Source organism: Gymnogyps californianus, chromosome 1, assembly GCF_018139145.2.
Source record: "Gymnogyps californianus isolate 813 chromosome 1, ASM1813914v2, whole genome shotgun sequence".
Classification (NCBI taxonomy): Eukaryota; Metazoa; Chordata; class Aves; order Accipitriformes; family Cathartidae; genus Gymnogyps; species Gymnogyps californianus.
The window spans coordinates 26,754,018-26,765,374 of NC_059471.1; positions in this window are offsets into that span (position 1 = coordinate 26,754,018).

Here is an 11,357-nt window from a genome sequence, read left to right on the forward strand (position 1 = left end):
CACAGCTAAGATTTTCTAAGACCTGGAACACAGCTTAGTCCTTGTGTGCAAGAGAAGGCCCAATGGAAAGGCAGAAGTTATTCATGGTATTAGCATGAAGAGGGTTGGATGGACTTTCTACCGATCAGGTCAGGGATCTGCTTCCCAGCTGAAGGTGATGGTTTCAGAAGCATCAGGAGCAGACCTTTTGAGATTTAAACCAAAGGAACCCACAGAAAAACCTGGGGACCTTTGGTAGAACAAGCACATCATTTCCTGAGCATTCAACCCTAGAAAAGAAGATGTTTTAGAGAAGAAAAAAGGGTAGGATTCATTTCATATAAGCTGTGCTGTTAAAAGAGTATGCATCTGGACCACTCTCCCTAGACTAGGCTCACTAGATGTCTACAGAAAGAAATTAATTTCACCTCCCTCTACAGGTTCCCAACTACCTCTACAGTGTTTGTCTATGGATTGACTCCACTAAATCAGACATTTAACTTTAAGGGATAAAATGAGGTGGGGGCAATTGCAGCACTCATTACCCTGGAATACTAGCCAAATATTCAATTTAACAGGTCACACTTCAAGCCTGAATGCTTTGGGAATGCCCCAGAGTCCTTGGAGTTGATTCAATTCATCCTCCATCCTTGACTGTCTCCTCTGCCTGCCATGCATAACCATCAGTACTGCCTGTGCTCTGTGTGTGTTTCTACAAAATGAGAACAACGATCCTGTAAAGTGCTTGGAGGTCTGAAGAAAAGATCTGACTTTTAACATATACAAGGTTATTATAACCATCTTTTGGAAAGTCAGTTTAAATCAAAGGAGCTGCCAAATGAAAATGAAAGGAGAAAATGACTGGATATTTCAATTACATACATGAGCAACAGAAGGGAAACTTTCATACACTGAATGGAAAAATTTCATCTGCAATATCATAGAATCATAGAATAGTTTGGGTTGGAAGGGACCTTTAAAGGTCATCTAGTCCAACCCCCCTGCAGTGAGCAGGGACATCTTCAACTAGATCAGGTTGCTCAAAGCCCCATACAACCTGGCCCTGAATGTCTCCAAGGATGGGGCATCTACCACCTCTCCGGGCAACCTGTTCCAGTGTTTCACCACTCTCATTGTAAAAAATTTCTTCCTTATAGCTAGTGTAAATCTACCTTCTTTTAGTTTAAAACCATTACCCCTTGTTCTATTGCTACAGGCCCTGCTAAAAAGTTTGTCCCCATCTTTCTTATAGGCCCCCTTTATGTACTGAAAGGCCACAATAAGGTCTCCCTGGAGCTTTCTCTTCTCCAGGCTGAACAACCCCAACTCTCTCAGCCTTTCTTCATAGGAGAAATATGAACAGCTAGTTCCAATTTCAAAGCACATTGCAAAGATGCTGGATTAATTTCCCACTCATTATGACATCAGTAACAATTTTATTAGGTAGAGGCCTTTGGGTGCTATCTTGATCCCTGATAATTAGTGATAATGACAAATTTATAGTGCTCAGACATTGGCTATTCATTTCACAGAAATCACAGCACTTCACCTTATTTTGCATGCCACGAAGTGGCTTCAGGTTGAGCTCGCTTGCTCTTTCTTCCCTCTCCTGTTATGCAGTACTGCAGCCCTTGGGAGTTTATGCAGAATCAACTCATCCTTGATCCTTCCAAACTCATCCCCATAAATAAATACTTCAGAAGCATCTCCCGCAGTTGCTGCTTTTGACAAGGGAGGAAGCCTCTCCTCTTCGCTCAGAGTAACTCACCATGTCATACCAAGGCTGACCTAGGTTTTGTCTCATCTGGGATGACGGATGTTTTAGAAATTTATGAACCACTGATCATACTGAGTCATCTGCTGCCAGTACTTGAGTGTTTTCCTTGTTTTTTTCAGTGAAACTGTGCAACAATTACTTGCTCTGTTTCTAGGTGCAATGCACCTAGAGGGTCTGAACTTCAGCTGTGTACATAAAGGCAACTCTGCAGAAGTTGGTGGAGCGCTGCTGATTGACTCCTACCTAGTGACGCAGGCCCCTGTGCCTCCAGCAGCAAAGGTGCTGGTGGAGAATTTGCTTGTTGGAGTTTGGTTTAAGCTTTGGATTTGGTTGGAAAGACTTCGTAATGACTGTTAAAAGACCAGGCTGTGAACAGTGTAGCTAACAGAAGTACTTGCCTACAGAACTTTTTCTTCTATCAATATATCCCATTAGGTCTTTAAAAAAACCCATCATCACATCTCGGAAAGACACCCGAGTCCCACACCGAGGTGTGGGCCACCATTCCTGGTGTTTGCTAAGTAATTTCTTCCTAAGCTGCCTCAAAGCTTTGCTGACTGATAAGCTCATTGTTATGTGTTATTGTAAAGCTGTTGCTGTGCAGCAGCACTGCTGTTTAATTCACTGCCTCATCAAGTAAGGTGCTTTGCTTTGGGCAGTGCCAGTGAACTTCAGAAAGTAAACAAAAAGTCGAATCAAGCACCAAACTGTATGCTGAAGTGGGAAAAAGAAAGGATGTAAATGTCACGGTATTGATATTCGAGGGCACAACCTGTGTATAAATGACTATAAATTAATAGTTACAAATTCCAGAACACTTCTTTCTTCCTCTGGGACCCTTGAGGATACCATCACAATTTTGATAGAAAACACATTTGGCAATGCCGCTACGTTGTTACACTGACCAAATGCCTGAGGTTCACAGGAATCATGTTTTTTCTCAGAGAGTCAAGTTCTTGGGTACATTTTCAGGTCACCTCTTGGGCTTTGCCCCCAGGGAATGGAGGAGGTGTGACTGACTGCAAGCATCCCCACATGGGCTTTCATTTACCAACCACCGTCTGGTGGTACAGACATGATGGCACAGCCTGTGGAGCTGGCTGAGGTCGTTGCACACATCCAACACAGCAGAGCTTTCCCTGGAGTAGTCCACATTGGTACATGCACCCCCACTGGTGTCCTCTGAGCTCTCTTTGCATATTATGCAGTCCTCCTGCTGGGACTGGGGGCACCGTGCCCCTCCCTGCCCTGCCTTTGCAGCCATTCACCAACTCTTATGCACCAGTGCTCCTACCAGCGCCCATGACCAGCAGTCTCAGCTGCATCTCACTTCTGCCCTCTTAGGACATGTCTGGAGGCAGCTTCTGAAATGGCCCCTCGTTGGAAATCTTTCTTACCTTGGACAATATTTGAATATCAGATGCTAATATTATTATTTTTGATTGTCTATGAACACTGCTAATTTTAATGATCATTTACATTGTGATCCCCATTGTTAAAGGTAAATTCAGTACCAGGTTGCTGTTGACTGGGATGGACGAGGAGCTGGACCAGTCATAGCCATTTGAATAGTCCCTGGTGATTTTCAGAGTGTTCTTTATTGAGATGTGCTCTGGCCAAATCTGATACCACAGGGAAAGCTCCCAGCTCCTACCGAACCCTGCAGGAACTGAGGAAATTGGGCACTTACAGGATGAGGCCGTTCGTTTGGCATCGTTCTTGCTGAGCAGGTCATCTTCTGTAGTTTGCAAATCCTGAATCCGACACAGCAGCATCAACGAAAAGACTGACAGCTGTGATTCATATTGAAGTGTTTCCTGCTGGGGTGGATTGTAAGCATTGAAAAAATGCAGGTGGCCTCTTCAGACAAAAAGGCTTTTTTTCCTTTTTTTTTTTTTTCAGTTCTGATCTGTCCTTCCTGTGGAGGGCACAGTTATTCTTATCTCTCCTGGTTCATTAGGCTTGTTGGAGATTTATCTCTAATCTGAGATAAAAAATCCTGTAATAAGGGTGAGTACCCCAAAGAAGGTATAAGAACCACATTTGTCATAAATGTTACTGCTTCCTCTATTTGCTGATCCCTCCAAGAACCTAGGACAGAACATGACTCTCAGTTTAATTTTGTCTGTTTATTAAAGATTAGAAATACTTGTGGATCATCCTCTTTGGATCTGCTTTGGAGGTGATTTGGACTGCAGTGGGATTTGTGTGTGTGGAGTGACGCATCTTGGTTACACACACCTGCTTACAAATCAGCCTGGTTGCACACCAGAATCACTGTGGCTTAGGGAGTAAGATTTATATCTATTTTTCTCTAAGGGATTTGAGATTGAAAAGCAGTTGAATGGAAGCAATCTGCTGTGAACAGTAAAGCCAGGCAAGTGCACCATGCGCACAGCACAAGCTCTTGCACTCTACAGTCTGATCCCTTTTATTTGCACCAAAAGCTGCTCAGCACAGTGCAGGTTAGTAGATAGTGTTGTCAGAGAGCTGGTTATTGGCCAGCATGCATCAGCTCAGGGCCCCGTACGCCAGTACTTCTCACCCATCATGCCTAGATGCTTATAATACAAGCAATTGCCATCTCTGTAGATGGTATTTATTTGGAGCACCCATAGTCTGTTGTATCCCACACAAGTGTTAAAATCTAAAACCTCTTCCTTTTTGATGTGAATTATATTAACTGTTTTTTGAGGGGACAGAAAAAAAAAAAGCCTGAAATGGAAACTCTGTTATGTGCAGAAATGATCACTTTGATCGGGCACCACAAGAACAACCAGCAGTGCAAATCTCTACCCTTTGAACTACAAAGGGATTTTATTTACTGATGTGGATGAGATGCTAAAAGGGGGATGCAGGGTGAATGCAGGATATACTTTGGCAGTGTACTAGATTGCTGTTAGTAGGGAGTAGAAAGATGATGAGGGTGAGAAATTCTGGTTTTCTGGAAGAGTACTGCACAGAGTGCAGAGCCGGGATCACAGAAAGGAAGGTTGGGCACATGGGTCTGGTGTAATCCTTCTGAAAGGCACCTGTGTTAGTAAGTAGGATTTAAGGCACCTGTATCAGAGATTCCCAACCCATTCCCCATGGTCTCGACTTATGAGCCTTTCATTGTATTTTCTCCTCCCCATCCCACCGCGGGGGAGGGAGGAGTGAGCGAGAGGCTGCCTGGTGCTTTGTTGCTGGCTGGGCCTAAACCATGACACCAACCCTACTGCAAGCGACAGCTCATCTCTCTGCATTTATTGGACTGTAAAGTGAGGCAATGATACCTGGCTATCTTCTAGGGCTAGGAGACACCATCTTAATAAAAAGTTTTGTGAAGTACTTTTCAACAAATAATAAGCAGTTAGGGAACACAAATGTCGAAGTTATCAATCAGCTTGACCTTAGACAAACACGTTTTCCTTGAGCAGAATGGGAAAAATCACTGTCTCTAACTTACACTGTCTGAATGGGATTCCAGAGGGCTATGCGAGGTGAAGGTTAACCTTTCCGCGCAGTAATAACGTACTGCAGCTTTGCACAACTGAATAACTTCCTACATTCATAACATATAAGGACAAGGAGGAGTTTTACATCATTGGGTCTGACCAATTTCACAAGCCATTGCATTTCATGCAGTCACCCATGTATGAAGACACCTTGTTTGACTAAAGCATGTCTTTCAGAATGGTTAATAAAGCTGAAATTGAAAACACCAAAAAGCGAAGGATCTTGGTCCTCTCTTCGTTATCCATTTTAATGGGAAATCGTCCTTAGTTTTAAACATGTGTGTATAATTTCTCATTGAAATGTGTACAGCTTCAGCTTCCAAATATGTCTATAAACTCTTCCAAATATGTCTTTCCCCACTGGATTTAAAACTTCTTGGGTATCCAGATTTTTTTACCTGTAAAGGTACTTAGGCACAGGCAGCAAGCCACCAGTCATTCTACTTGTGATACATTAAACAGTCTGATCCTGTCAAGTTTCTCACTGTAAAACATTTTCTCTGGTCCTCAAAGGTCCACAAAAAGCCTACATTTAGCATATATGTATAGTTAGCTCTATCAGCCCCATTTCTCAGCCAAACCCTATTCTTCCTTTTAAGGAGGTTGCAAGGCCGGTTTTCAGTAAATGCATGCTGAAAAATGAGGGACAGAGAACAGAGGTTTCTTTTGACACCTGTTGGTGGACAGGGAGAAAAAATGCTCTGGGCTGTTTGAAAACTCTCAGTAACAGAGAGAGTGTCAAAAAGTGAGGAAAGTTTGTGTTGGTTTTTGTAGATAATGGGCCTCGTTTGCTTTTAAACATGCACACGAAAATGTTGGTTTACTATATACTTTTTAACATTTTGGTAGTGATCTGCTACTGGCCTTTTTATGCAAAGAAGGAAAAAGGGATAACAGGTTCCCTGACAAAAAAGGTGGTCTGGACAGGGGTGTCTGGACAAGAAAGAAGAGTATCCCCCTCTGATGGTCTGTGGATGCTATTAGCAGGGCTCTCAGATAGTGCAAAAAATCAAAAAAGAAAAAGTTTCAGGAATTGGCATTATCTAACTTTACAAACTGTAATGGTGTATTTTTCGAAAACATTTAGAGCTGAAGCCTTACTTAAAGACCACAAATTGTAGTTTGGTAATTGTCCTTAGAATGACAGAATACTCCCTTTTGGTGATTAAAGAAAATTATTGTAACATTACCAAAACTTTAAATATTTCATGGTGAAAAGCAAGTCTTAGTAACAGTAAAAACATATATTCTCTCGAAGTATCCCAAACAAATAATACAATATTTTCCTTTGATGAAGATGTAAGATACTTTAAGGCAGGAACAAGGGGACCTTCCTGGCTGGTTAGACATCTACAGTGTAGTCATCTACACCTGAGCTTGACAGCTTTGGTTTCCCTTGGGGCAGCAGGGAAAAAGGCACTTACAGGACATGTTTCATGTGGTCTGTTTTAGATAGGTCCTTTGGGATGAAATGAATCACACTCTAGATGTACCTAGATGACAAGCTTAGACATAGAAATCCACATTTTCACATGTATGTGTTTAGCTCCACGAGTCCTACCCTGGTCTCCTTCTCCTCCACAATAAGCATAGCTTGAACTACAAAATTTCCGTCCTCTTCCTCCAAATCCTCACTAAAAGGATCTCGCACACAATCTTTCTCTACATGATTGTAGTTCTGGCTCGTAAAGATTTCTATCTTGTAGATCTCTATGCCCTTGAGTGTATTACTAACACATGCATTCAGTGATTTGGCAGGAATAGAGAAAATTGCTTTCCTAAGCTGAAGGACTGCTTTGGGTGCTGGGGAGTGAGTCACCTTGACACCGTACAAATTCCTTTTTGCTTTAGTTGTCAGTTCAGACTCTTTGGATTCAGCCCAGTGGATTCACATCACAAAGATCATCTTCCACATTTTGCATGATAGCTTACATGCAGTACTTGTCAGAAGAGACAGTCTTTTTATGGTGGTATCTGGCTTGAGTCATTTTCACCCCTTAGCACAAAGAAGTGGCTTGCAACATTCAACTATGTCACTTCACGCACTTTTAGGGATTTACCAAGAACATGTGAATTTCTGCAGTTTCAGAAAGAGATTTTGCGAAAGCTCCTATGGTTGTCCAAGTTGCAAAAGGTCTGTTCTGTGAAAAAAAGTGTTTCCTTTCCATGAGTTTTGCTTGCCTGCAAAGGCACTAACAAAGTCACACCTTGAAAAGGGGTGGAAGTTGATCAGTGCTCTGCCTGCATCAATCCCCATGGCCACGTTACCTTATTAGTATTGCAGAATCTGTTATCTCTGCTAAACCCAAGAGTACCTGCTAATTGTGGTTATTCCTGTGGGTAGCAGAGTGCATGCAAATAATGTCTGCCTTCTTTTGAGATGATTGCTGAAGCTTGATTTTCTCACAGTGATTTTTTACTAGCTTGAAGCAGAGGGGTCTGCACGCAATATAAAGAATATTATCCTATAGGTTAACTCTGTAATTACTCTTTTTTCTCCCCTTTTGAAACCAAGAATTCTATGACATTTGATTCAGCGCAGTAAGGTAGCAAAACCACAAAAACATCGTGACACCTGTTGGAGACCTGAACCTTTGGCTTTGGTAAAAAAAGGCTTATAGTGGTTTTTGTGGTACATCTCTCAGCACCTTTTCTTGATGTCCCCTAGTAGACATCAAACATTGCATCCGTGCTGCACTGTCATGTGGTTAATCCACACTTAGCAACCCCTGCAACCGTATTAGTGGCAGAGTTTGTCTTCAAGTCCAGAATCATTCCACCAGTGACAGAGCAGGCATGGTTTCAGCAAGACCCATGGTCTGTGCTGTTACCATCACCTAGCTCTGCTATTTTATTTCTGCTGTCATCCATCTGCTGTTGCCAGCAAAGGGAATAGGGCAAGTGGGAAAGACAATTCTTCTCAAATGTGTCTCTGCTTTCTTCAACAGTAACACATTTCTCCCCACCTTGGGTCCACTCCTTTCTGCTCGGAGTGCGAGTTCTTTCCCTGAGTCTTTCAAGTCTTTTCTTTCTGCAGTTTGGGAGCATTTTAAGTTTCTCTTCTGGCATCTTATTATAACTCTTCTGTAAGGAAGGATTATTACTGAGGTGGTTCTTGATATCGCTATATGTTTCCTCCTTACTTCATGTACTTTCAGGAGTCATCACCACAGCTGTCTGATCTGTCCTCATAGCTCTTATGTAATTTTCTCAAGCATTTTGAACAAAGCGTCACCAGTATCCATGTCTTTCTGAAATCTAGATATCTCAATACTTACTTGAGTTATTGTTCTTTCATACAACACTAGGCAGTTGTCTAGCCTGCACTAGTCTCAGTATAATGTCCAATGCATCAATGTGGAAAATCCAAAACCCGTTTATTTTCCAAAAAACCCACCACTTACTTACATAACTGAAGTACACTTCAAATAGGTATGTGATGGAGGAATATGTAAAATTATAAAGAACTGAATTGAAATGTGCTTGGCACTTGTCACAACTATTGCTTATAGATTTTATGCTTCTTCAGAGCGGATGTCATCAGGGGTATGACTATCCTCCAGCTAAGGAATAAAATGTTTCCATGACAATCTAAGAAGAGCTTTGTATATGACTGTGGAACAAGACTGCATGGTTAAAATGCTGTCCTTCCATCTCCCCTTGGGCACATCTTTGGGGTATGATGCCATTTCCTATACATATTTCTCACAAATCTCCATCTTGGAAACATTTATCAATAGTAAAAAAAAAAAATTCCAGGTGATATTAAATGTACCCTTCAAAAATAATATTTTAAACACAATGCAATATTCCAATGCTATTTTTTTGCCTTTGCAATACAAATCTTGGTTCTACACACTTGAGCTATGTTTGGCAAGACCAATGTTCATATGACCTTCAGTGAGTGATGTATCATGTTAACAGTGGTGGATATTTTTTGTTTCAGAAGAGCTAATAGTTTAGAAGTAGCCTATGTTAAGGTGGATCACTGGGACATCAGTCCAGATCAGGCTATTCAACCCACTTTGGCCTAGAAGTACAGGTGTAATGTCATTGTAAATGTTGGATGTAAGCAGGCAAGTATTCAGGTGAGACTATTCTTTTTTGCTCCATATATAGTTCTTATATTGACGTCCTTTTGAATTGGTAATGTGGGAAGTCTAATGGCAGACTTGACAGAGCCAATGACGTCATGTAAATAGTTTTTCCTGATTCCGTTAATGCAGTGCTGTATTCCTCATCTGATTTTGTCTCCTCAGCTGGTACCTGCCTTGGATCAAATTCCGATGACTTAGAAAAGCACTTATATATGAACTAACTGTATATATTCCTCTTATAGTTTCCTTTTATATGGAACCTAAACACTTTCAAGACATAACTCTTCTTATACATGACTAAGGTCTAAAATAGGTGAGACATATGGTACCCTAAAAGTGCCTATTTCTGTCCACTCACCATAAAGAAAGTTTAGGGTGAAAGGCTCAGGTGTGGATGTATATGCCTACTGAATGCATTCCTGAAGCCTGGCTATGCTGACCCAGGCTAGGGCACCATAGGTGTGGTGACAGATGTTCACTGGCAGCCTGACATCTTGGGTTTTGATCACAGTTTATGGATGCAAAAGATAATCGGTCTCTTCTGTTATTCAATAGGACAGAAAATATCTTAATCTATTTAGCATTTAAATAAGCTCCACAATAACCGTTAATAATTTCACAACAAATTCTAAGAAGTTGCGCCTTGAGAATTTTTTTTTCTGTATGTGACCACCCAAACAATGTCTTAGCAAAAAAGAAGACTTAATCTCATCAGCCAGGGTAGAGCAACTGATGAATTTCTTTACCCAAGACATAGTTTGGGAAAAGTCTTCTTTTTCATCTACTAGCATTGTGAGAAAATCTTCATACAACAGAAGCTGGTACATTGACCTTTGATACAGATTGGGACGAGAGGAAGCCATGACTCATCCACAGCTAGTTCATCATCTTTCACCTGATAATGACAAGGTTCTTAATGCCCATCTTCTTTGCTGCAGCATTTTACATATATATGTCTGTATATCCAGCGCCTCACCACTTCTCTGTCCTTATAAATACTTGGTTTATTTCTGTCTGAAAATATATTCTGCTGTACATGATTTATATTTCTCAGACATTTCCTAGAAATTTCTTCTCTGCCAGAGTCATTGCTGTCTTGCTTTCTTGGCAAAGTAGTGATCAGAAGTTATTTCACTCTAAAGCTGTTGTGACATTTTGATGATCAGTAAGCGCTATATCAGCTTCATTCAAATTTCTGGAAACATCAAGAACTGGAACATGCTGGTGAATCCAGGCAGCTCTCAGAAGAGTATCCCTTAATACATATCCTAGAGGGACAGCTGTGTGGCATTGGATCTCCTGAAGCTAGTGAAGTACATATGTTTTCTTTCCTTCTTCAGAAAAGTTTCCACTGGCTCATCCTTCTTTAGGGCTTTAAATTTATAATAAGAGTTGCCTGTTTACAGTGAACTGCTCATCATTCCTCCCCCAGATTGTCACCAGCATCTAAATAAACAAAATAAACAATAAACAGTAGAAACAAACGTACAAGCAGAACGAAAAATTGTCACAAAGTTGTCGCATTCCTGCTACCACAGAAATGTTAGCACTAGAAAAAGGGCTCTATCAAACCACACAGACAGGTATTCAACTAAGAGTTTGCCAGGTACCAGTTCTCCTCTGTTCCAGGAATGATATATAGAGTCATCCCACTTGCAATGAGCAGATCACTGAGGCAGCCTTTCATGGGCCGCACAGAGCTGCAGTGATGGAAGAGTGACTTGAAGATGACTTGAAGATGCAGGAGGTGTTGTTGGGCTTTGAGCTGTAGCAGAGATCTCTCTGAAGGACTCTGGTGAGGACCACAGTGCTGACTGCAACACGAGTGGGTCTGGGACAGAACAGTCCTTCAGAGCCAGGTCAGACCTGCTCAGATTTTGAACCCTCTTAGTTCTTAAAACAAACTGCAAATGAGGGTAGTGGAAGGGGAAATATCTCCTATCAGCACACATTATCTCTTTAACTAAGTTCTGAAAAGAAGACCAGAACTAGGACAATCTTTAAATA